This window comes from Columba livia, chromosome 16 (assembly GCF_036013475.1).
Source record: "Columba livia isolate bColLiv1 breed racing homer chromosome 16, bColLiv1.pat.W.v2, whole genome shotgun sequence".
NCBI classification, from domain to species: domain Eukaryota; kingdom Metazoa; phylum Chordata; class Aves; order Columbiformes; family Columbidae; genus Columba; species Columba livia.
The window spans coordinates 15,063,548-15,087,225 of NC_088617.1; the positions used below are offsets into that span (position 1 = coordinate 15,063,548).

Here is a 23,678-nt window from a genome sequence, read left to right on the forward strand (position 1 = left end):
ATGTGCCCACTCCCCTGCCTGAGAACACACTGATCAGGGCTGACCCACATGGCACACATCAGAAGGACCAGGAAAGCCATCACAGGAGCCAGCCATACAGAGGGGAGTGGTTTCAGCTCCCCAGTCCCTCAGCAGAGCAAGAGGCACAGGGAAAGAAGGAACTCAGCAGGGATGCAAGTCCATCCCTGGCTTCTCCAGCCCTGCTCCAAGCATGGCCATGGACTCATGAGCTCATCAGGAGCAACCAACCAGCTCACCATGAATGAGTGGTGGTCACACTGCTGAGGTCCAATCCTCAGATGTCACCTGAAAGCTCCTGGGATCCTGTTGAAATGGACAGCACTGTTCTCCTGACTCCTGGGCCTCCATGGCTGTCAGAGACCAAAGGCTGTGCTCCAGCTTGATGAGGGTGTCTAAGGAGGTCAACAGACTCCAGCATGGTGAGCAACTCACCCCGCTCCAATGCAAACCTTTCACCTTATGACTGTTGGTGTACTTGGGACATCACAAAGCTGCTCTCAGAGTCTTAGAGGAGAAATGGGTTTCAAGCCATATAAACAGTCAGACGTGCCACCAAGCTGAAGAATAGGGCACCTTCTCATGGCTCTCCGTCAGCCTGGCTCACCACAACAGTGACATGCACATCTGTCCTCCCCATGCACTTTGAAAAGAGCAGCTTGCACTCTGATCGGATTAGAGGAAGAAAACTGCATTGCAATAAATCCAGGGAGGGGGCTGACTGCCTGGGCTTTAATCTGAGGGGAGCCTTCAAGATAAGAGCATTAAGAAGTGAGGATAAAGCAGCCTTGGTGCAGGAATGGTCTGAGCTGGTCCCTAGTCTGGGGAGCAGCACAGCAGAGCCGGCTGAGATGTGCCCTGGCACTTGAGAGCAGCTCAGCACATCCCTTCAGACATGACCTGTCTTTCCATGCCTGCAGCCGCCTCAGTGCAGGAGGTGGGAGAGCTCTGATAAGGGAAACAGGATTGCTCCAAAACCTCATATTCCATATCAGGAGCCTGAAATCCGGAATGGGAACAAGGACAGCACAGTGCTTATCAGGAGACCTTAGAGTAAGGCAGAATCTCTCCTTCCAGTAAGGGGATCTGGCACCTCCCAGCTCTGACTGCACTTCAGCTCCACGCTGACACTGGATTCCCTCCTCTGGAAAGTGCTTCTGCTTCCTGAATGTGGGGACAGAGGGCACATTTGGCCCCTGCGGAGCTCTGCTCCTTGTTCAGAGGCATTGACCCAGAGTCATCACCACCTGGGTGATCTCCAACCCCAACCCACGCTTCATGGATGGAACAGGAGCTTGACTGCTGCAGCAGTAAAGCAGACACAAGCTGTTTGCTCTCCAACTTGCTCCTCCGAGAAAGCCAGACACCTTTTCTTCCTCATGTCCCTTGAGAAATAATCGCCAAACCAGCACTGGGAAGAGGGAGTAAGAAGTGTTGACCTGCATCCTCTGATGAAGGCTGAGGAGAGCAATCTGATCCTGCACTAGGTTTGCATTAGCAGGACCCGTGTGTCAGATGGGCAGAAGCCACCTGGGCTGTGGTCAGTGGTGAAAGCACAGGATGGAGCCACCCCTCATGCCAGGGCCATCTGTTTGGCATGAGTGGGGACTGACAATGCAGGGGACAGCTCCTGGTGCAGGTGCTCATGCGCTCAGCTGGCGAAGTCTTGGCTGAGTGCACAACTTCATTGTGCTCCTGAGATGAATGGAGACAGCCCTGCAGCTTGGTGTAAGTAACTGAGGAAAGAACATTTGTAAGGCAGGAGACAGCTGGATTAAAAACCTGAAGCCCCAAAAGCAAATGAAAAGAGAATAATTGATGATGGATGGGAAAGCAGTACCCGAGTCCAGCGTTTTCCTGTATATGCTGTTGAACAGCAGGAAGACAAGAGCTGAAATCAAACCATCAAAAGAGGTTGGGTAGCCATGGGGGCTTGCAGGACCTATTGCAGTTTAAGAGGCACAGTCAGCTGCTGAACTCCAAGTTTCTCAGCCTTGTTGAGAGACCCTGGTGCCGGTCCTTTAGTCCATGCCTGGTTTGCCAAGCAGGGTTAGGATCACTGCCAGCAGGGGCTCTGCAGGTCTGCCCCAGGTGAACTTCAGCAGAGTGACCCTTAGCGCGGCCCAGCACAGCCCCTCCTGTGCATCTCCCCACCCTTTGTCATCTCCTGGCCCTGCCTCTGCAGAGCAGAAGCCCCCAAACGTCTGGCGCATTCTTTTTGAGGTCATTCAGATAGACCACACAGAACACGCTATAAAGATCATTACTTCAGTTTGCTCTGTTAATTGCTGCTGATCAGACAGGCTTCTTGGCAAAGGAAGAAAAGACATTTGGATAGAAAAATAGAATAAATTGAATTCTTTAGACAGGATAGTTCAAAACTCCTCTCTGTACACCAGGTACCAAGCAGACACAGGCCATCCCTGCAAAGACAGGCTGTGACCGCTGGGCAGGCTGGTCGAGAGCCTCAGGATAAGTCCCATCCATGGTGCAGGGAGAGTGGAGGAGCGAAGGTGAGCCACTGCCCACGACTGCTGCGCAGGCAGACTGAGGAGCGGTCAGGCTTGTCGGCCACAGAGCGGCTTCCTCTTCCCACCACCATCAGGACAGATGGAGGAGGTCAGAGCCCCATCACCCTCAACATCCCTCCCCCTCTCCACCTGCACACCACCCCACACCAGTCCCCCACACCCCATTTCCTTTTTCTTCAGGACCAAGGCAACCTCCAACAGGTTTCAATTCTTGTTCCCTCAGTCCCAAATGCTAACCAGAGCCCTCCTGTCCCAGCTGCCTCCTGTGTCATTCTCTGCTGGCTCTAAACCCCATCTGGGACTGAGGGAGCAGACCTGACTGCCTGATCCCATCAGGTCACCTGCCACAAGGCAAATATAGGACTGGCCTGCTTGGTTTTCTTTAAAAACCAGATTGCTTCTGTTCACAAGACCCTGAAGCAAACCCAGAAGCACTTTCAAGTAGGAGGTTTTCCAGACTGAGAAACACCAGCAGAAAGATTCATCCCAGACCCATCAGTTCCCAGTGGGTTAAGGAAAATGGCACGAGACTGGCCCGGGACTGTCCCCACATGCTATAGGGAGGGGTTGTATTGCCCCTGCTTTACTGTGATGCAGATCCTGCCGCTGCATGACACCGGTACAAAGATTCAGTATGTTTGATGAGCCCTACATCTGTCTTGCAACGAGGTTTCGTGAGGCACAGAGGTATGACTTGCCAAAGAGATCACAGGGAGTCAAGAGAAGACCCAGGCATGGAGCCTGTATCTGCCAAAGCCCAGACTCTTGGCCTCTTCATCCAGCGCACAAGCAGACTAGGAGCCAGAGCAGCCCCACGAGCATCCATCTCGGAGGGGTGTGGACTCAGGGTAAGGCGGTACTCAGTCTGTGCAACATCATTCCCTGAAGAAACACCGGTTCATCATCAGCACACTCTGGGCAACAAGATTCACAAAACAGAGAACCACCAAGCCACCCAGCCATTGAGGAGAGCTGTCAGGATCATTATGGCCTGGATTACTGAAACTACCCACAGAGGACTTAAAATCCATGCTGGAATATTAGTGCCAGAGTCTAGTCCCCTAGTGCACAAATACAGCGGGACCTGTGCTTGGGGGCACTGGTTCTGGGGTCTAAGCAACCAGCACCTTCCCTCCAGGGCAGATCTCCCACGGAGCTCAGCAGGAGATATAACCATTGCGCCAGTGCCGGGGCACTGGGAGCCTCCCCAGACCAGACACCCATCAGAAACCCATTAGGAATTTAACTAAGGAGAAGGTTACATGCACAACTAGCCCTTATTGGGCTGGGAGGAGTCCTGGTGGCTCCAAATCTAAGACGCAAAATGACTCCGAAATGGGAGGAGCAGACAGCAACGTCCTGGCGTCCCCTGGCAGAAGCAGATCAGAGACGTCTCCAGCAAGAGAAGCAACTCCACCTCTGCTGGCTGAAACCTCACTGCAGCGTCCCTCCCTCCATGCTGGAGGGCATGGATGGTGATCAGGAAACTCTGGGGAGGGGTCCCAGTGCCACCAACCTGGAGGACACAGGCCCCCTCCAGGGCAGGATGAGAGCAGGGCTCAGGGCAAGGCTCTACTGAGGAGCCAGAGGGGGTTTTTCTGCTACTGCAGAGGGTGTAAGGTCCCCAGAGGATGGGCAGTACCGCTCCTTGTGTGGGCTAGGCTGGATTTGGGGGTTAATGAGCTGGAAAGGGCAGAGGAGATGTATTTCAGCAATGCCTGAACTTCAGAGGTACTTCTTCAGCATCACAGCAAAGTAAATACCCCATAAAACGTTCATTTGGCAGCTGTACTGTAGTGCACAGGTTCATTCACCTCTGTTCCCAGCGCTCTCCTTCAAGAGGAGGAACAACCGTTCACACTAGTGAGGTTAATGACAAAAGCACCCAGCAAATCCTCAGCAAACACTACTGAGAGTGGGGGATGTACCCATCCAAGGCTGCCAGGAGGTGGTGGGAGCAGCTCCCGGGCTCACTGCCAGGGAGGTCTGGGGGAAGCAAAGCAGTGGGGCAGCTAAAGGGAGAAAACCCAGGGCTGAGCCGCAGCCCCATGCGACTCTCGGCCAAGGATTCTGGAGGGAAAAACCACGTGGCTGCATCAGGAGCAGATCTGGCCCCCGGTGCACACCCCATCACGCACAGCCCCATCCCTGCCGTGCTGCACCGCGGGCGGGAGCACCACGCACCGCGGCATGGGGAGCTGTGTCCAAGGCTGCTGCGAGGCAGCTGCTGCGAGTGCTTGCTGTGGGGCACTGCCATTGCTTGCCCGACTTGCCAGGCTGTTCCCTCCATCTGCTGAACCCAGCACGTTTATTTTTATGTTTCCAAGTTTGATCAGATCAACTCTTCCACTTCAATCTAATGAGCGCGCTGAGCTGAAACAAACACAATCTGTCCATGAAGGGCCAGGCAAAGATGTCTGGGGGCACTGCAAAGGTACCTGCAGTACCCTGATGCAGAACCAGGACAGTTTTGGTAGCCAGCACAGCCTGAGCCCACACCCCTTGCCCCACACATACCCACATGGAACTCCCCACCACTCCAGGGGCTGAAGACCTGATCATGGAAAGGCACCTCTGGAGAGAAGACCACCCTTCTCAGGCCCCAGTCTGGGCATGGTTCTGCTGTTTGCTTCCTTTTCTTGCCTTTTTCCTGTGCCTCTTGACCACCTTTCCAGCTCATTACCCCACAGCGCTGTGGGCACGAGTCATGTGGCAGCCAGCATCTGCACTGGCTCCCAGAAAAGACCTTGACCGCTCAGAGGACAGCAGGAGCCTTTTCACCTTCCAGGCTTCCCCTGAGACAGACAAGAAACCTTCAGCAGGAGGGACAACATGCACATCCAGCCCCTGTGGTTTGCTGTTCTCCAGTTGTGAGCTCACCCGGAGCGTGGCTGGAGGCACCATGCCTGCAGCTCCCTGCGCTGGGACAGGTCAGCTCCACAACCCCCCTGCAGAAAGTCCCCAGCAGGATTTACCACCCGTCTCAGGCTTGGAAGTTTTTCTCCCTCCAGTTTCATTGCAGTAAAGCCCTGAGACCAGTTTGTTTGCATACCCGTGGTGTGCATGCAGCAGAGTAACAGCAAAAGGAAGTTTAGGGAAAACATAGGTCTGCTGCTGAATGAGGAGGGTATCCTGATGAAGGATGATACAGAGAAGGAAGAATCACTGAATGCTTTCTTTGCTTCTGTTTTTACTGCTAAAACTGGCCCTCAGGAATCTCAGACCCTAGAGATAGGAGAGAAAGTCTGGCAAAATTAAGACTTTCCCTTGGTTGAGGAGGATCAGGTTAGAGATCGTCTACGCAGTCTGGACATCCACAAATTCATGGGGCCCGATGGGATGCACCCACAAGTGCTGAGAAAGTTGGCAGATGTTATTGCAAAGCCACTCTCCATCATCTCTGAAAGGTCTTGGAGAACAGGAGAGGTGCCTGAGGACTGGAAGAAAGCCAGTGTCACTCCAGTCTTCAAAAATGTAAGAAGGACAACACAGGAAACTACAGGCCTCACCTCCATCCCTGGAAACGTGATGGAGCAACTTATTCTGGACGTCATCTCCAAGCATGTGGAGGAAAAGAAGGTTATCAGGAGTAGTCGGCATGGGTTCACCAAAGGGAAATAATATTTGACCAACCTGATAGCCTTCTATGGTGGCATAACTGGCTGGATAGATGAGGGAAGAGCAGTGTTTTTGTTTAGCTTGACTTTAGAAAGGCTTTTTACACCATCTCTCACAACCTCCTCATAGACAAGCTCAGGAAGTGCATGCTGGATGAATGCACAGTGAGATGGATCACAAACTGGTTGGATGGCAGAGCTCAGAGGGTTGTGATCAACGATGCAGAATCTGGTTGGAGGCCTGTAGTTAGTGAGATTCCCCAGAGTTCAGTATTAGGTCCAGTCCTGTTCAACCTGTTCATCAATGACCTGGATGAAGAGACTGAGGGCACACTCCACCAGTTTGCTGATGATACCAAACTGGGTGTAACGGCTGACACACCAGAGGCTGTGCTGCCATTCAGCGAGACATGGACAGGCTGGAGGACTGGGCAGAGAAGAACCTGACAAAGCTCAGTAAGGGCAAGTGTAGGGTCCTGCACCTGGGGAGGAGTAACCCCAGGCACCAGTACAGATTGGGGCAGACCTGCTGGAAAGCAACATTGTGGAGAAGGACTTCGGAGTTCTGGTTGACAACAGGTTGACCATGAGTCAACAATGTGCTTTTCTGGCCAAGAAGGTCAATGGTATCCTGGGGTGCATGAGGAAGAGTGTGACCAGCAGGTCAAGGGAAGTAAATCCTCCCCCTCTGCTCTGCCGTGGTTAGGCCACATCAGGAGCACTGCATCCAGTTCTGGGGTTCCCAGGTTAAGAAGGACAAGGAATTACCGGAGGGAGTCCAGCAGTGGGCTACGAAGGTGATTAGGGGGCTAGAGCACCTTTTTTATGAGGAAAGACTGAGAGAGCTGGGTCTGTTCAGCCTGGAGAAGAGAAGCTGAGGGGGGATCTTATCAGCATTTATAAATATCTCAAGGGTGGATGTCAAGAGGATGGGAACAGACTCCTTTCAGTGGTGCCCAACGATAGGATGAGGGACAATGGGCACAGACTGAAACACAGGAGGTTCCACGTAAACATGAGGAGACACTTCTTTACTTTGAGGGTGCCTGGACCAGGCTGCCCAGAGCGGGTGTGGAGTCTCCTTCTCTGAGACATTCAAACCCACCTGCACAGACCCTGTGTGATCTGCTCCAGGTGTACCTGCTTTAGCAGGTGGGTTGGACTGGATGATTTCCAGAGGTCCCTTCCAACCCCAACCAGCCTGTGATTCTGTGAGAAGGGAGCTCCGCCATGCTGCTTTGGTGTGAAGAGCTTCAGGGAAGAGCAAGGCCTTGGAAGGGGGTCCTTTAGGAAGCAATCTGGCTAGGTGGCATCGCTACCACTGTCCTGCTGTGCTTCTTCCCTGGTGCTAGGGAAGAGATGGAGCAAAAAGGAGGTAGCCCAGCAGAAGACACTGTCTGCAGCTCTCCACAGCACGGACCGCAGCCCTTGGGAGCATCCGACCTTGCTCCCATGGAAAGCCCCAGGAGCACCGTGGCTGGGAGTCCCTTCGGGGAGGAAGGCGAGCTGTCATCTGGCAAAGTGTGGGGGCTGCCTGGGCAGCAGCTGTGAGGCTGGAGGCAGGGCAGGCTCCTCCAGGCTGCCCAGCTGCCTGGCAGCAGCTCAGCTGGCTCGGCCGGGCTGCCCAGATGGCCCCAGTGAGGACAACTCCATGCAGGGAGAGGACTCAGCTGCACTCACAGGCACTGCCGGGATGTGCACGGGGACGAGCTGGTCATCCACCCCCACGGGCAGAGGAGGGGGACGTGGAGAAGGCCCCGGCAGCTCTCCAGCCCACCCTGCTCAGAGAGGGGCGGGAGGCAGGGAGGAGGGACAGCGGCTGCATACCCTGAAGAACACTGTGGGATGGGGGATCCTGTGGGGCTGCCCATCCCCTGGAGCTGTAGCAGAGCTTGCTCATTTCCACATGCTGCTTCTAACACTTTTCCTGAGCCCAAACTTGTTTTGACCTGGTTGCCAAAGGCTCATCCCCTTTCCAAGCTCTCATAGCACTTTGGGAAATGCCCCTCCAAGTGCTCAGGAGCTTGGGCTCTGCAGGGGTGAGGTGCTGAACTCCTCGGAGAGGAGTGACACAAGTGTCCCCACCCCGAGGAGCTCAGCACCCACCTGGCTGGGATAAGGCAGCTGCGTTGGCTTAACCTTGAGCCTTGCTGCAGTAAAGCTTTGTATGCCGATAGGTTTCCTTTAGTCTCCTCCCCAAACAAAATCTCCCAACTCCCTCCAGCTATCACATGTGCAGATTCTTTTTCCTTAAAATAATAACTACGTCCATGACATGAGAGGCTCGCTTTTGCCCTGCTTTAATAAAGAGGGAAGATGAAAAGACCAGGAGAAGCATTGCTTTTGCAGTGCCACACTGTCGCTCCCAGTTCTGTGCTCTCCATTCTTATTTCTCCTTCTCCTTTCCAGGTGCTGTGTGTAACCCTTTGATAATAACCTCTTCTCTCCCAAAAGCAGGCAGTGTCCTTTCTTGCCTGCACAGCCAGAGAAACGTCACACATTCCCTTTGATGTCAAGATAATGTATAGACGCAACATCGTGTGCATGTGTGACAAATGCAAACAGCCAGCTCTCTGTCCCAGATTTGGTAATTTATGGAGAAGAAAAGCCTGGGGAAGAAAAAAGTCTTAAAATGATTTCTCCAATCCACTTATTTCTCCTACAAATATTTCTGTTTGTTCTTTTCCCAGTGCAAAGGCTTGGGATGATCTCCCTGTCCATCACACACACACAGAGCTGCCTCTGGGCAGCCTGCCCTCCCTGGGCACCTGGGATACCCAGATGTCCGGGGCCAGGGCTGAGCTGGGCACACACAGGGCTCTGCTGACACCAGGGACCCCGCACGTTCCCCCTGCCCCGCTGAGCCCTGGGGCCAACCCTGGCAGATCTCTGTGCCCAGAGGGGATGACGCCTCGCAGCCCAGTGAGATTAGGGGGCTGTTGCGAACGACCCCATTACAGCAAAACATGTAGCTCAAGCCCCATGTTTTTGTCAGAAGCAGTTTGGAAGATGTATTTGCCGGAATGCCTCAGCCATCAAGTAGTGCATGGGCCAGGGCTGCCTCACTGAGCCCGGCTCAACACACGTCCAGGTTGGGCTGAGCCTGCTGGCAGCAGCCCCTCTCCAGTCTTACAGGAACTTGTGGAGCCCCCAGAAACCTCCCAGTGTTCCCTCTTCACAGCTCTTCTGACCAAGGAGGGCTTTCTCTGGTCCACATGAACCAGAACACGCCTGGTTAGGACAGAGGATGAGCCCCTTCCCTGCACTGCAAGCATGGCAGGTGTCACCTGCTCCAGCAGCTCTGCCCTGGGCAGCCCCAGACTCCAGGAAACTCCCCAGGTCCAGGGACCAGCGCGGGCCCCGCCAGGGGCACAGCCCTCACCTGGGTTCAGGACGTGGTTTGGGACCAGCACAGGCAGGAACTGTCACACCAGGCAGTTCGGATGCAGGCAACATACAGACAAGATGGACCAGCACAAGTCTGTTCTCAGATACAAGGGTCTTTCCTTGGCTCTTAGCCACAGTGCCAGCAGGGAAACACTGAATTGCAGACAAGGCATGGCCTGAACATGGCAGGCTGAACACAGCAGTGTGGCTGGCCTGCCTGCTGCTGAGGAAGGCCCTTGCTGTGCCTTCCACCTTGGCTGAGGAGCCGCAGCCGCCTCCAGCCCTCCCAGCCCCCGTGGGGTGCAGCCGGGCCGTGCAGGAAGCACCAAGGGTGAAGCAGGCAGAGCTCAACCTCTGTTCCCCTGAGTCCCCTCCACACCCCACACACTCGAGCATAATTTTCAATTTCATCTCCACATCCTGCTTCTGCAATGGCTTCACAACTGGCTCAGCATGTGCCTGGCAGAGGACAGGAGCCTTTACAACCATCCCAGGGTCCCCGCGCACAAGCCAGACCCATGTGTGCTGCCGGCACATGCAGGGAATGTGTTTTGATCCCACGGTTTATCTAACCAGTGCCAATGCTGATGTCAACACTCAGACTTCATGCAGAGATCCAGAACCACTCCAGGACAGGACGTCTTGTGGAGGGTTGACCACTTGTTTGCCTAAACCAGCCAGGGTGTGCCTTGGGCCACCAAAACCTCCCTGGTGAGTGTGACAAATGTGGTAGGTTGGATTGCAAAACCCATGACAGTGATGACAGGCTTCTTGCGATTGCCTGCAAGCACTTGCTCACCCTGACTTCATGATTCACTGCTTGGGCAGCACTGCGTAGCCAGCCAGGTGAGCACTGCGGGAAGCTCATCCGCAGCAGAGGGCCAGGACGGGCTCCACTGACTCGGCATCAGCAGCCCCGGCTGTGGCCAGGCTGGGACCTCCCGCAGGCAGCTCGGGCTTGGGGCAGGACCAGGGCAGCAAGCTGGGCACACGGGTGGGACACGCTCTCTAGCAGAAAGGAGAGCCTGTCCTTCTCTGGATCTCTGACAGTGCACAAAGATCCTGCACAGCATGGTGGCCCTGCTCAAGTGCTTTGTTCCTTGCAAGCAGTTTATAGCCAGGCCTGGCTTGAAGCTTGTCTTCCAGGAACGTCTTGTTCATGCCCAAAGCAGCCTCTTCCCTGCAGACTCATAATTTTATGTAAGACCAGGGACCACAGTAAGTGCAGCTCCTGAGGCTCCCCAGCTACTGTTCCAGTCACAGTGGCCCTTCCGACCCACTGACACCCCCTCCTGTTCCTCCAGGAGCTGGGTCACTCTCACCACCCTCTCCATGGATGTGTGGGCAGCTGCCTCAGGGTGCAGCTGCCTGGGGGTTTGCAAGGATGAGCACCAAAAATGGAGTGTGTGACTTCTGAAGCCCCTACATGTGTGACTCCCCAGCCTCCCTGTGAAATCGCTTGCTTTCTCCTTTAACCTCTGGCTCTGATGCAGACACTCAGCATCAGGGGAGCTGTGAGGGGTTGGGACTATGGTAAGAAGATGCCACCCTTGTCCATGCTGCTCACCTGCCCTCTCTGAATGCCCCAGACCCCTCTCCCCTATTAATGGGAATCCAGGAAAAAGGTTGAATTTATCTAAGCCAGAATTGCTAAGAGCCCTGGAACTCTGCTCAGTCATTAACTGGTGAGTAAAGCATGCTCAGTGAGTCACTGATGCTATTACAAACACTTTTTTCTAAAGGCTGTAGAAATGCAGTAGGAAAGTGGTGTTTCTTGAAGTCACTGGTTGAAGCTGTTTCCTTCCATCAAGATTTCTGTGCCCCAGGACAGCTCTGCCCCCCAAGCCTGCCTAATGGGCATCTACCCCCCTCAGGGCTTGTGCCCCCTGGGCCCAGGCTCTCCATTCCCAGGGTGACAACATGAGCCAGTGTCTGCACCACTCCCACGACCCTTCCCATGCTTTGTGGCTGCACCTCATATTAAGCCATTTATAAAGGTTAATGCATGCAAGACAGATATGCTTTTCCCAGATTAATTGATGTTAAAGACACCACAAGCAAGGAGTTGCTCAGTGCCACTGATAATGTGGTGAGGGCTGCATGACCCTCTCCTAGCAAGCTACTACTCCTTGGTGGCCTCAGTCTGCCCAAAACAGCGCTCCTGCCTGTCACTGCTGTTAATTAACCCAGAGCTTCCTCAACTCGCATCATCACCCAGTGCCTGCAAGTCTGCTGGCTGCCCTTCTGTTGGACCAGCCCCTCTCCACACCTCGACCGCTCTCCCCTCCACTGCTCTTGTGGATCAGGGAAGCTGCTGTGACCCTGCTATGAGCCTCCACCTCCAACCCCTACCTCTGCCTTGCTCCCTAGAGCATGGCTCGGTCTGTCCAAGGGCCACACGGAGATGTTGATACTTTGGATAGGCTGTGACCATGACACCAAACTTCTGCTGCACATGCTGCTCTTGATAACCACCAGTCCAGCTTATCTCCATGCTGGCTTCCTCCTCCTGTGATCTAACCTGGGTCCACTCCTGCTTGCTCTGCTCGTGGCCTTGCCCTGTGTGTAACTCCTGCCTTCATTCCCTCTCCCACGTCTCTGCCAGCTCAGTTCCTTTGCATCTTATTTTTCAGCTGCTTTGGGTTTTTTTACCATTCTACTCCCAGGTCACATTTTATCCTCAGCCTTGAAAACACAAATGCTTACCAGCACACCTAAGACCAGAGCCACATTGGGACAGGCTTGCCCTGGGGGCTTCCCTGACCCCAGCCCATCCCAAGTCCCAGTGTGACCATGCCCAGCCAGCCTGCCAGCAGTGCAAAGGGCTCTGGCTTTGCTAGTTAAGCCACCCTGCCACCTCCACCACCTTGGAGACGAGCAGGAGCTGACTTGCAAGCCAGCCTGCTGCTGGGGCTGCCGCGCTGATTATTTTACATTTGGTATGACAAAGAGAAATGAAAATGCCAAAATTCTGGAGATGGAAAAGGAAGGTGGGTTTGACCAAAGAGACAGGGGAGAGCACTTCTTGCAGAGACCAAGAGGACCCTACAGAAAGCCCTTCTGCCTTACCCCTGCCTGGGTGCCTCACTGGTTGGGCAAGCTCTGTTCCGTGTTGCTGTTCCCTGTGCCCTGCCCAGGCTCCAGGGCTAGACACTAAGATCTTCCTTTTCAAAAGGATTACAAATTACTGTCTGTTCCACTAATTAGGAAGGGAAGATGAGTGTGCTTCTGACAGTGATGTTTAGCAGCCATTTAGAAACTGCTCTGAAGGCAGCAAGGCGCTGTGAGCGCACCACAGCATGGAGCTGCATCTGCTCCACGCCAGCAAGCCCAGGACCACCCTGCTGGCCCCACTGCCAGCAGCTCCCTCTGCCCTGGGAGGCTCTGCCTCACGCCATCCCCAGCTCGCACAGCTCCTGCAGCGAATCTTGCTTTTCTGCAGAGCTCAATTTGCTCTCAAGGATGTCCCCAGGACACTTGGCTCCTAGCCCCGCTGCCATTACTTCATATTTATTTAACAAAATTAAAACCTGCTTAGTGAAGCCAATTGAAGGGAGGGGAGACAAATTGGATCTTCATGCCGCCGCCAGAGAAGGGCAGCCTGGCGCCAGGCTGCAGGCCACCTGGGCTGTGTCAGGGGGACGTGGACCCTCCTTCCTGCCCACCCACTGGCAAGTCAGGCCGGAGCACTGGGCATCGGCGGGGAGCAGCACAGCAAGCACCAGACAGCACTCGTCACATTTTGGGTCCCCGCTTGTCTCCTTCCCCGCATGGCTGTTGGTGGCAGGGAGCTGGCTCTGGCTGGGGAAGAACTCCGAGAGGAAAGGCCCAGCTGGCACCTCCATGCTCAGGGCCATGGGAGATGTGGTCCTTGTGCATGCAGACAGGCCTGGCCATACCTCTGAGAGGAACACACCAGCTTCACAGCCACCAGCAAGGCATGATGGAAGGAGGCCTGTGTCTGTGCACTTTCGGCGATGCCCATGAGAGGTGTGTGGAGACTGCTCTGAACACCTCCTCCAGACAGTGCCCAGAGACAAGATGCTGCTCCCAGCCCAGGAGGGTCAGCAGAGATGGCTTCAGCCCCTTCCCAACTCTTCCTGTCTCTAGGGGGGGCCTGTTTCCTACGTAGCTTCTTACAGGACTGGGTTCCTCTCTCCTGGGTGAGAAACTTCCTCCAGATCAAACAGGAGATCTGGTGGGACTAAGACTACCTCAGGAGCTGCTCTACAGTTTTGGCCTTCCCAAAAGTCATCCTAGTGCTGACCCCCATCCCCCAGCATCACACCCCTTGTAAAAACCAGCCCACTGATGGGGGCAAACCCAAGCTGCCCCCAGAAGTGCTCCATGCTGCATGTGCAAAGACTTTGCACAGGAGAGAGAGCAAAGAGCCAGAGCTCAAAAGCACGAGCCACAGAGATACGCCTGCCCTCCACCCCTGTATGACCTGCTGGGACCTAATGTCTGCAAGACCCACGCTGGATTGTCTCCCACCCTGCATGGCCCCAGGTAGGTGCTCCCTGCTGACCCTGGTGCAGAGCGAGCCCTCTGGCACAATCCTCATCTGCCATCATCAAACACAGAGATGCAAAGACGATGTGAAGGCAGAAGGAGAAGATGGGAAACCTCAACGACAGGTAAAGGCACCCACAGAGGAGCAGCTTCATCACAGAGAGGAACCCAGCCAACTTAAGGTATTATTAGATTGAGTTGCAGTGGTATTAATGAATGCTTTCAATTTTAATTAATTAATCTACCTATACAGGCTCTTTATGCCCATAAATATGTGATCTGAGAGAGAACAGAATTTTCATCCTAATTTTTATGACATTTGAGCATTTTTTTTCAGACAACTATAACAGCCCCTTTCTGAGCAACACCGGCTGAAGTCCAGGTGCCGGAGGATACGAGGTGTTCCAGGGAAGCACTGCCTTGCTAGGCTGGTCCTCCTTGCCTGGAGGAGAGGACAAATGGTGACACCCAACACAAAAACGTGAAGCTGACCAGAAAGCCTTCCCACCACATCTGCAGGAGATGACACATACCACAGGATCCACCAGCAGCACCCAGCCCCATTCCCACCCCTGCCCTGTTCCCCCATTGCCAGCAGCTCTATCACACACAGCCTGGTAGGGAAAACTTGAGGGTTCCTAGTGCCCTTTCTACACTGGGGCCTCACCATGGGCTGCTACAAGCCACAGACATGTCCCTATGGCAGCACAGTCCTGTCTGCACCCCCAGGCCAGCCCCCCTATGCACACACTTGTACTGCTCTGCTTGGCGCACTGCAGCCAGGGACGCTCCTTGCACTGAAGACAACAGTGTCCCTGGAGCCAAGAGGGACCCGTGTCCCGGTGCACCCAGCACAGCACGGCCAGCCAGGCAGGGGGGGATTGTCCCGCTCTGCTCTGCCTGGGGCGGCCTCACCTGCAGCATTCACTGTGTGCAGGGCTGGGGACACAGGAGAAAAGGAGATAAAGCTGCTGTAGAGTGTCCAGAAGAGGCTACAAAGCTGGTGAAGGGTTTGGAAAGGAAGCCGTATCAGGAGCGGCTAAAGTCATTTGGTTTGTTCAGCCTGGAGGATGCGGAGGAGAGACCTCATGGTGACTGCACCTTCCTCACAAGGGAAGGAGGAAGGGTAGGAGCCGATCTCTTCTCTTTTGTGACCAGTGACAGAACCCAGGGAATGGCAGAAGATGTGCCAGGGGAGGGTCAGTTGGCCATGAGGAAAAGGTTCTCCACCCAGAGGTGCTGGGCACTGAACAGGCTCCCCAGGGAGGTGTCACGGCCCCAACCTGACAGTGTTCAAGAGACTGGACAATGTCCTCAGACACATGGGGTGACCTGTGGGGTGTCCTGCGCAGGGACAGGAGTTGGATTCCATGAGCCTTGGGGTTCCCTTCCAACTCAGGACATTCTATGACATTCTAGACCACAATGTGCAGTGACTTCTCATGGAAAAGGTCCTGGTGTGCCCCATGGTCCCATGCATCCCCTCATGAAGTGACTTCCCTGCCCAGGGTGGGAAATATCAAAGCTTCTGTCCTTCCTCCTCTTTTTTTCCTGCTGGCTACATCATGCCTGGCTTGGAGGTGACGCACACGGCTGGCATGGGCACCTGATCCATACTGTCTGCTACAGCTGGTGGCAATGGCAACGGCTTCTGTCCCAGTCAAGACATCAAATTGAAGCAAGTGCCCTCCAGTGGAAGGGCGACAAAGCCGTGCCCAGGGCAGGCACAGGTACAGGTGTGTGCAGCACATCTGGAGAGGTGAAGAGCAGCAGCTCCAAGTCCTCAGGCTGGGGGGAGCCAGGAGCCATGGCTGACCAGCCAGAGGAGTGGGCACTGGTGCTGCAACAAGGCTGAGCAGCCGCTTCTGAGACAGTATGTTCATCAATCAGTCCTCAGATGGGAGACCAGACCTGACTCCTGGGGAAAACAGCCTGAAGACCCGAGTGCTGAGTCTGATGTACATAAACATCCCTTTACACCCCTCTGAGAAAGGGAGGTTAAAGCAGCTTTACATCCCCAGTATAAATCAGTAGAACTGTGTAAATGGGAATCTGTGGAATTTAAATTCCTTTTCTCTTTCTCTGACATTTGCCTTGGTTCATAGAGACCCAGGTTACTTCTGCAGCAGACTGTGGCAGTTGCCATGGGGGGCAGTTTGCCTGCAAACTCTGCAGGAAGAACCCACAGATCCACCCCAGACCTGGATGGGAGCTTGGCAGAGGGACCCTGATGGGTGCTTGGTCTGAGCCCATCCCTGTGAAATAACTGGAAGTGGCTGGAGGAGTGGGGATGCCAAATACATTCCTGGCTGCTGACAGGGGCAAAAAGGGCTGGTTTTTATGGCTTTGACATCAGAACCACAAAACAGGAGTTCCCAAATATCTATGGCTCATCATCGTTGGCAGAATCGGTCCAGTAGGGTCAACTGATCAACACAGGGATGTGCAGAACACTCTGGGGCAGAAATCAATAGCTGGCCACTTACTGCCTAGATTGTGGTCGTTAATTTGTCTACAGGAGAACACCACAGGGTGTTAGAGAAGAGCTGTGGCACTGAGCAGAAGGGAACCAGGCCCTGGCTCTTCTTCTCCTCTAAAACGGCACACTACCAGTGGTATCAGTGAAGATGCATGTTAGCAGGAAGACTAAGGAGATGTGTGCTACCAGGAGTCTCTGCACTTCTAGAGCTACCCCAGGATGGTTTCTTGGATGCTTTGAGAGACAAGGCTCTCCAGGGGGAGTACAGATGCAGTTTGAGATGTCCACTAATGAGGTTAAGAGCCTGACTGGGATGGGCCCCTCCACTCCCCTGGTTTGCCTGTGGGGCTTTGGCTCACAGAGGCCAGCCTCATGTCCTGCAGCTTGTCTTGCTGTGGTAGTCACTGCATTGGGTCACTTCTTCCTACAGGTGTGCAGAGTCACAGGTGCTGACCTGTGCTCAGCTCCTAACAGCATCACTTCACTGACCCCTCTCTTGAAGGTCACCAGCATACACCAAAGCCACCAAACCCCGCAGCAGAGAAGACATAGTCACCTAGCAGACCAGGCAGTGCTTCCTGGAGCAGTACAGAGAAGAAGGAAGCAAAACAGTCAGGGCTCATCGCCTGGAAGCGGCTCCTCACCTCTGCTGGGACAAGTGGTGCCACCAAAGTAGGGCTGCCGGGCTCCCCAGGGCCGCAGCGGCACAGAGGCTTCCTCAGCGCACTGCACAGAACAGGGCGTATCGTCTAATTATATCAGCTCTGTCCCACAAAGAGGAGCTGGGAGATGGGCTGCCCTATTTACACAGCCGTCCTCTGGTCCCTGGCAGCTGCAGCTCTGGCGCCAGCCCACCCCTCGCCCCGATACCACAACGGCCCCATGTCCTTCAGCCTCACGAGCTGGAGAAGGGGAGCAGCAGCTCCCCTCTGCCCACACCTCCACAGCCAGCGAGGCTTGCCTGGCACTCCTCCCTGGCTGGCTGTTTGCTTCTAGAGGGGAAAAGACAGTCGCATGGGTCTGGGTCAGTGTCTGATGGACCAGTGGCCTCGTCCAAACCACTCTCCAGCCCCTGGACTGGCTAATATTGGGCTGCCAGAGGGCTGCAAGTGATCTCTCACTGCCACCAAGTTCAGAACATCAGACCAGCACTCTGAGGGGAGCAGTTCTCCCTGGTCAGCCCAATAGTGCAGTCCCACAAGGGTGCTGGAGCCTGTGGCCTGGCCAGATGTGTCCTCACCACACCACCTCACACATGCACCCATGCCAGGAGCCATGAAGGGGTCTGCAGCAAAGAACCTCAGCTGGCTCCAAAGAGGTGGCATGAGCACACCAAGACCAACAGTGTTCTCACAGCCCCATGCCCCACTGGGCTAGGGCAGCCCTCTGCCCAGCACTGGCTTTCCTTCTCAGCTTAGACCCTGCTCCAGGAGGTCTCATCATCTGCAGGGTGGGTTGTGGTGAGCCCATCCTGCAGGGTTGTATTAGCCTTGTGCCAACAGACTTTCAGGGTGGCTGAAGCCATCAGGAGGTAATTGCCATCTCAGGCAGTGCAGGATTGACAGCGTCAGAGCTATGCCATGAGCATGGCAAGGCAGGCAAACAGCTCCCTGCCCATGATGGGATAAGAACTGAAATGAACACACCAATGCTAGGGTTATTCTCTCACTTTGAGGGTACCAGGCAAGGGAACTGGGCAGAAGCCAAGGGTGCTCGAAGCTGGCACCATAGAGATACACACAGAGGAGGGGATGCCAAGGGAATGGCAGATGTCATCCAAAGTTCTCTGGTTTCACTGTGCTCTGGAGGTCCCAGGCACAAGTCTCCCTCTCCTCATACAGGACCTCTGGATGCTCCAGACAGCCAGCAACCTGCCCAAACGGTGCTGGAGTCGTGGGCCCTCTGCGTGTCTTTGGAGATGGCTCTTTCACCTTCCCGGAACTGGCCTCAGGAGACCTCCTCACCCCTCACACCCCACCTCAGCCTCGGCTCCGGGAGCCATTTCTGTTGGGGTGTAGATGTGATGCACAGCACAGACCTGCACCCCGCTCTGGTGGGGCTGGAAGGAGGGGGCTCCCCACCAGCCTCAGCCCAGGGAAGCTCAAGGCCTGGGGAGGGGCTGGGGGTCACCTGGCCCCTGCCATCGGCCTGGTGGCGGGACTGTGGGCCAAGAGCAGATCAGGAAGTGCTCCTCACCTGACGTTATTTTGGTTGCTAGGTGATTAAATCATCCATCTGCTTATGACAGCACGGGAGAGCAGTGACTCAGTCCCCTTCATGCAAGACAACAAAGGTTTTTCAACTCCAGCCCACCTCCAGCCTGTCCCCAGGGTCTGTCCATGCCTGCAAGACACCCCAACAGCAGAGCCCAGTGCCCCGGGGCAGGGCAGCTGCCAGAGGCTGCCATGGGGCTGGGGAGATCAGCCGGCATGCTCCTGGTGAATTGGACTTCCACGGCATCCTGGAGAGCACAGCCGGGCAGCTGTGCCCTCACTGCACCACCTCGCAGGAGGCTTTTGCTTTGGTGCATCTAGAACAACTTCAAGGGATGAGATAAGCCCCACTAGATGCAAAGACAGGTTTGCTGTGAGCCCCCCCGGACAGCCCAGCTCCTTCAGCGCAGCCACCCAAGCACCTTCCTCCTTCTGCAGGCTTGGCTGTGTCCGCTGCTGGGACACCACTGGTGTGGCACTTGCAGAGCAGTTGCAACCATGCGCTTCAGGAGCAGAGCCCAGGGAGAGCCAGTAGGCTGCTTGGGGAGAGCAAGGCAGAAAAGCAACAGTTTGGGAGAAGAAAATAACATTTTTATAAAGTGTTCAAAGTCCTTTGGAGGAGGAAAGCGGGAAGGAAGAGAAAGAGCCTCTGTGTGTGCATATGTGAGAGAGTGACAACAGGAGCCTCCCTCCCTGCTGAGAAGAAACCATCTCAGTTTCTCAGGTTTTGGAGAGCGTTGAGACACTGGGAAATTAAAGCAATGCCTACAAAATGTGTTTGGAAAATGCAGCTTTCATTAGTAAGGCTCTGAGCCACACGTATCTGCCGGACAGACCCCTCTGCTGCCAACCAGCAGCACTGAGCTGCGGGAGCAGCTGCTGGGTGAGGCTGCCCAGGACGCACGTCCCCTGCCCACACACAGCCCACGCGAGCTGCAGCCCACCACCGCCAGTGCAGATCTCCTGTGAGATGCATGGGCCTCTGCAGGAGCTTCAGAGGCTTGCTGAGGGGATGGAGATGACAGGCCACCTCAGGGGCTGCCCAGCCCCTGCCCATGAGAATCCCAAGGGATAAGCCCTGAAGCAGTTTGAGGAGCAGCACACACAGCAGAAATGGGGCAAAACTGTAGCAGAGCAGCTGGGAGCTGCCCAAAACTGACTTCTCTGTCTCCTGCCACTGCAAGGGAGCAAGTGCAAAACACTCACTGCCTTTCACATCCCTCCGGCCCCACACACGCCGTGCCGTGCCGGGTGCTCAGCCAGCACTGAGGCCAGCACAGCAGCATCCCAAAGCCAGCACCCAACATCCCAAAGGCTGGGAGCTGAACTGGTGTCCTCCCCACTGCTCTCCGCAGTCTTCCCAGGCCCCCTGGCAGCTATCACGACTTCTCAGTGCAAAGAGACTCATTAATGAGTGGAAAGGGAGGAGGAGGAGCAAGATGAATGGTCTGTCCTAAGGGAGAGCACAGCAAGGAGGAGGAGGAGCGCACTCAGCATTGATCTCACGATATGCAGCCACCAGAGGGAGGGGAACGACTGTCTGGAAAACAACTAGGGGTGCAAAGGACGAGGGATCCAGTGGGTCTGCCAGCAATGGTGGAAGCCAAAGGGGTGTGGGCAGAAGGGAGCAGGGCTGGAATGCTGCCTCCAGGACCACACAACTGCCATCATCACCCTATCCACAGCAACCTCCACCAAAAGGTATCTTGCTGAGCTGGCAGGAGGCAAAGGGAGGCCTGCAGAGCCATAGGCAGGAGGGCTGGATCCTGGGACATACTAATGGCATGACAGGAGGAGCCCCCCCAAGGCTATCCACTCCACCTGCACTCCCTGCTCTGGACCTCAGGTCTCTCCATCCTGCTGGGTACCATCATTTTGTCGACTCCTGGTGCGGCGCTGAGGGTGCAGCTCGCCAGCAGCAGCACTGGTAGCGGGAGGAGGACAGGTTGGGTTGTGTGGGAAGGACATTTTTCTTTAGCATGTGAGTTTCCCAGTTTCCAAGCTGTCTCTGCAAGGGCTTGGCTGCTGCGCTTGTGGGAGCACTGCAGGGGACTGGGGGGAGCAGGCACTGGGCTCCTCCTGGCTCCTGGCTGCTGGCCACCTGCCCCTGGCCTGCTCGCCCCAGGGCAGAGGGCACAGAGGCCCCAGGAGCGGGTCTGTCTGCATCACACGTGGGCAGCTTCAGGGGCTGTCAGGGAGCAATAGGAGGGGAGGGTTTCCTTCCCTAGCTCACAGCTCCAAACAAGAGGAGTGGAGAAATCAGGGTGACAAGGGCTGCACAGTCAGCAGCTCCACACCAGCTGCTCCTCCAGCTCCAAAGCCTCGGATCATTCCTTGGGTCCCCAGCAGCAACTATTTCCAAACAGCCTGATGTGTAGTAGGCTCCCATCCCCATTTGACATGGGGGGGCTTGGCCCCCCATAGCTCAGAGCCCATGATCTTGGCCTCTCCTGCTCCTGTTCTGTGCAGTGGGAGGGCTGCTCTCTTCTGTTCATACCCGTCAGGGCTCAAATCCCACAGACAAGCCCATCTGACCCCCTAAGACTGGGACCCCTATGCCTGGCCAGCCCCAGGAGATGACTGATGAGCTCATCAGGTGCCCCTATTCCTGTCCAGTGCTGCTGCCCCGCGTCCCATCACAGAGGACACCTACACCTTCAGTGAGCTTCACCCTCCCGTGGTGAGCTGGGGGAGAGGACACCAGCCACCGTGCTCTGGTGGGTGTCTCCACCTGTGCACCTCCAGCTTCCAGGACACCCAGCATGCTGCCCAGAGAGCACAACCCAAACCTACACCTGGCATGGAAATGGTTTTCCCACCCCGGAGACTTTTGCCCAAGGCAAGCAGGGACTAGACAGGGAATCACATCAATGAACTGAAAAGCTGAGAAATCATTTGTGCTTCAGCCAGCTGAAACACTTCCTTAAGACACTTCTGAAAGGATTCAATGGACTTCAACCTCTTCCCAAACGAGCAGCAGTGTCCAGTGAGACAAAAGAAGGGTGGGTTATTCAGAAAATGCCAAAATGACCCTTTCTGATCATTTGGGAAATTGCCTTGCTGTTCAGAACACAAAAAAGACACTGGAAAAGGGACCTTGTCCCTTAAAACATATCTGCTTGGTCCCAACACCAGCCCTGAGTCCCACCTGCCTTGGTAGATCTGCCCCAGGAGGAGGGTCCTCAGGGTCTGGCTGCTCCCCCCAGGCTCCGTGTCCCCCAGGGTCTCATCAGGAGCCACCGAGAGGCACCACCGCTGAGGTTTAGGTCCAGGTTAAGGTGCAAGACAGCAGGTCCAGCGGGCACAGGTGATGAACACCTGGTTGAGGTGGCCACCTCAAGGACTTGCCCAGGTTCATGAACTCCCAGCCAAGCTGCTGGAGCAGCCATCCCTTTGTGCCTCTCCATTACAGAGGATTAATCGGACGAGGCAAACAGCAAGGGAGTGTCAACTTCATTCCTGCAGCGAAGAAACTGTGCCATTAAAATCCTCTCTTCTATGACACACATTGAGCCTATTTCAGTAATAGTTTGGCAGGGGAATAACATTACCGAGCCTATAAATATCTTGCGGGGTGCTGCTCTGCTGATGGAACAGCAGGACGTGGCCCTTTCCCCCTCAGTGCCGGCCCTGGCTGCCTCCCCAGGGAAGGCACGGCCATTGCTGGAGCCAGCAGCCGCCTGGTGCTGCCCTGGGTGAAGGACAGAAGGACAGAAAGACACGTCAGGGCTGTCCCAGGGCAGCCCCAGAGGAGCTGGGGGCTGGGAGAGAGCTGTGGTGGATGGCAGTGGAGCAAGAGCTGTGTAAACCCTAAAGACACCAAAGGGGATGGAGCTGAGCCGGCGGGAGGATGGAGGTAAGAAGATGGTGGGAAGCGTTAGCACCCAGACAATGTTGCCAAAGCAAATCGGGAGGCACCCTGTGGCTGCAGCCGAGGACTTTGGTCTGACTCAAACCAGCCTGACACACAGTCAGCCTGTCTCTGTCAGCCTCGCAGGGCTCCCCAGAGGTGTCTCACACATGAGGAAGTAGCAACTGAGGCTTCTGAGAGCACAAACTGGTGCCTTGAAACATCCTGGGGACATTTGCTGCATGTTCTTCCCAGTCCGCATGGCATGGAGAGAAGCTGTTTCCTGCAAAGCCCTGGCCATCAGCTGGGCCATCCTGCGCACCAAATGCAAGAAATCAATGACCCAGCTCCAGTTCCAGCTCCTCCACCAAGGCCCTGAGGCAATGTGGATTAAAAAAATGCCCTGCCAGATCCGAGAGGGATGGCAAACGGAGGGGAAGAGCTGAGGAGAGGGTCCTGGCATCCAAACCATGCCAGCTAGCCACCACCACAGTGCTGTGCAGCCAGGGGATGCCTGGGGCCGCGGGGTTGTCACGCATTTGTCATCTTACAAGGGAAATCGTATGGGTGGCCCCTGTCCTGCCAAGATACATTGAGACAAATGGCTGAGGGATTTGGATATTAAATACTTGATGTAAGGGGACTTTCATGACATTCATCATGGGTCTCATACTGCTCCTCCTGAGCACAGAGCAAAGCCAGCACTGAGCAGTTATAATACTCCTGCCTCATACATGTTTTATGAACACGCTGAGCTGCCACCTACCTTCCCTGCTCACAGGCCAGACCTCTGCCCACCTGCAAGTGTCAACACATTCCTTCAAAGCTCCTGGGTCCCTCCCGCAGAGAGAGCTCCTCCAACTCCTCACCAACTGGTTTTTGGGCATCACACGAGATAAAAGGGGATGCCAAACCCAAAGGCAGTTGCTGGGGGCTGAGGGAACAGGGTCCCTCAATGTGAGAGTCACCCAAGGGATGTGCAGAAGGGTCCGCACTCCCTGGGGAATGCAGGAGCCAGACCCAGGGGACATCTAAACAATCCTGTAGGCAGGAATGTGGGTTTGTGGCTGC

At 55.2% G+C, this 23,678-nt stretch overlaps 1 protein-coding gene across 4 annotated transcripts in view; it reads right to left on the reverse strand.

Moving 5' to 3' along the window:
* The window catches only part of DLGAP4 (DLG associated protein 4), a 174,943-nt gene that overhangs the window by 147,233 nt on the left and 4,032 nt on the right, over positions 1-23,678 (reverse strand). The window lies entirely within an intron of this gene.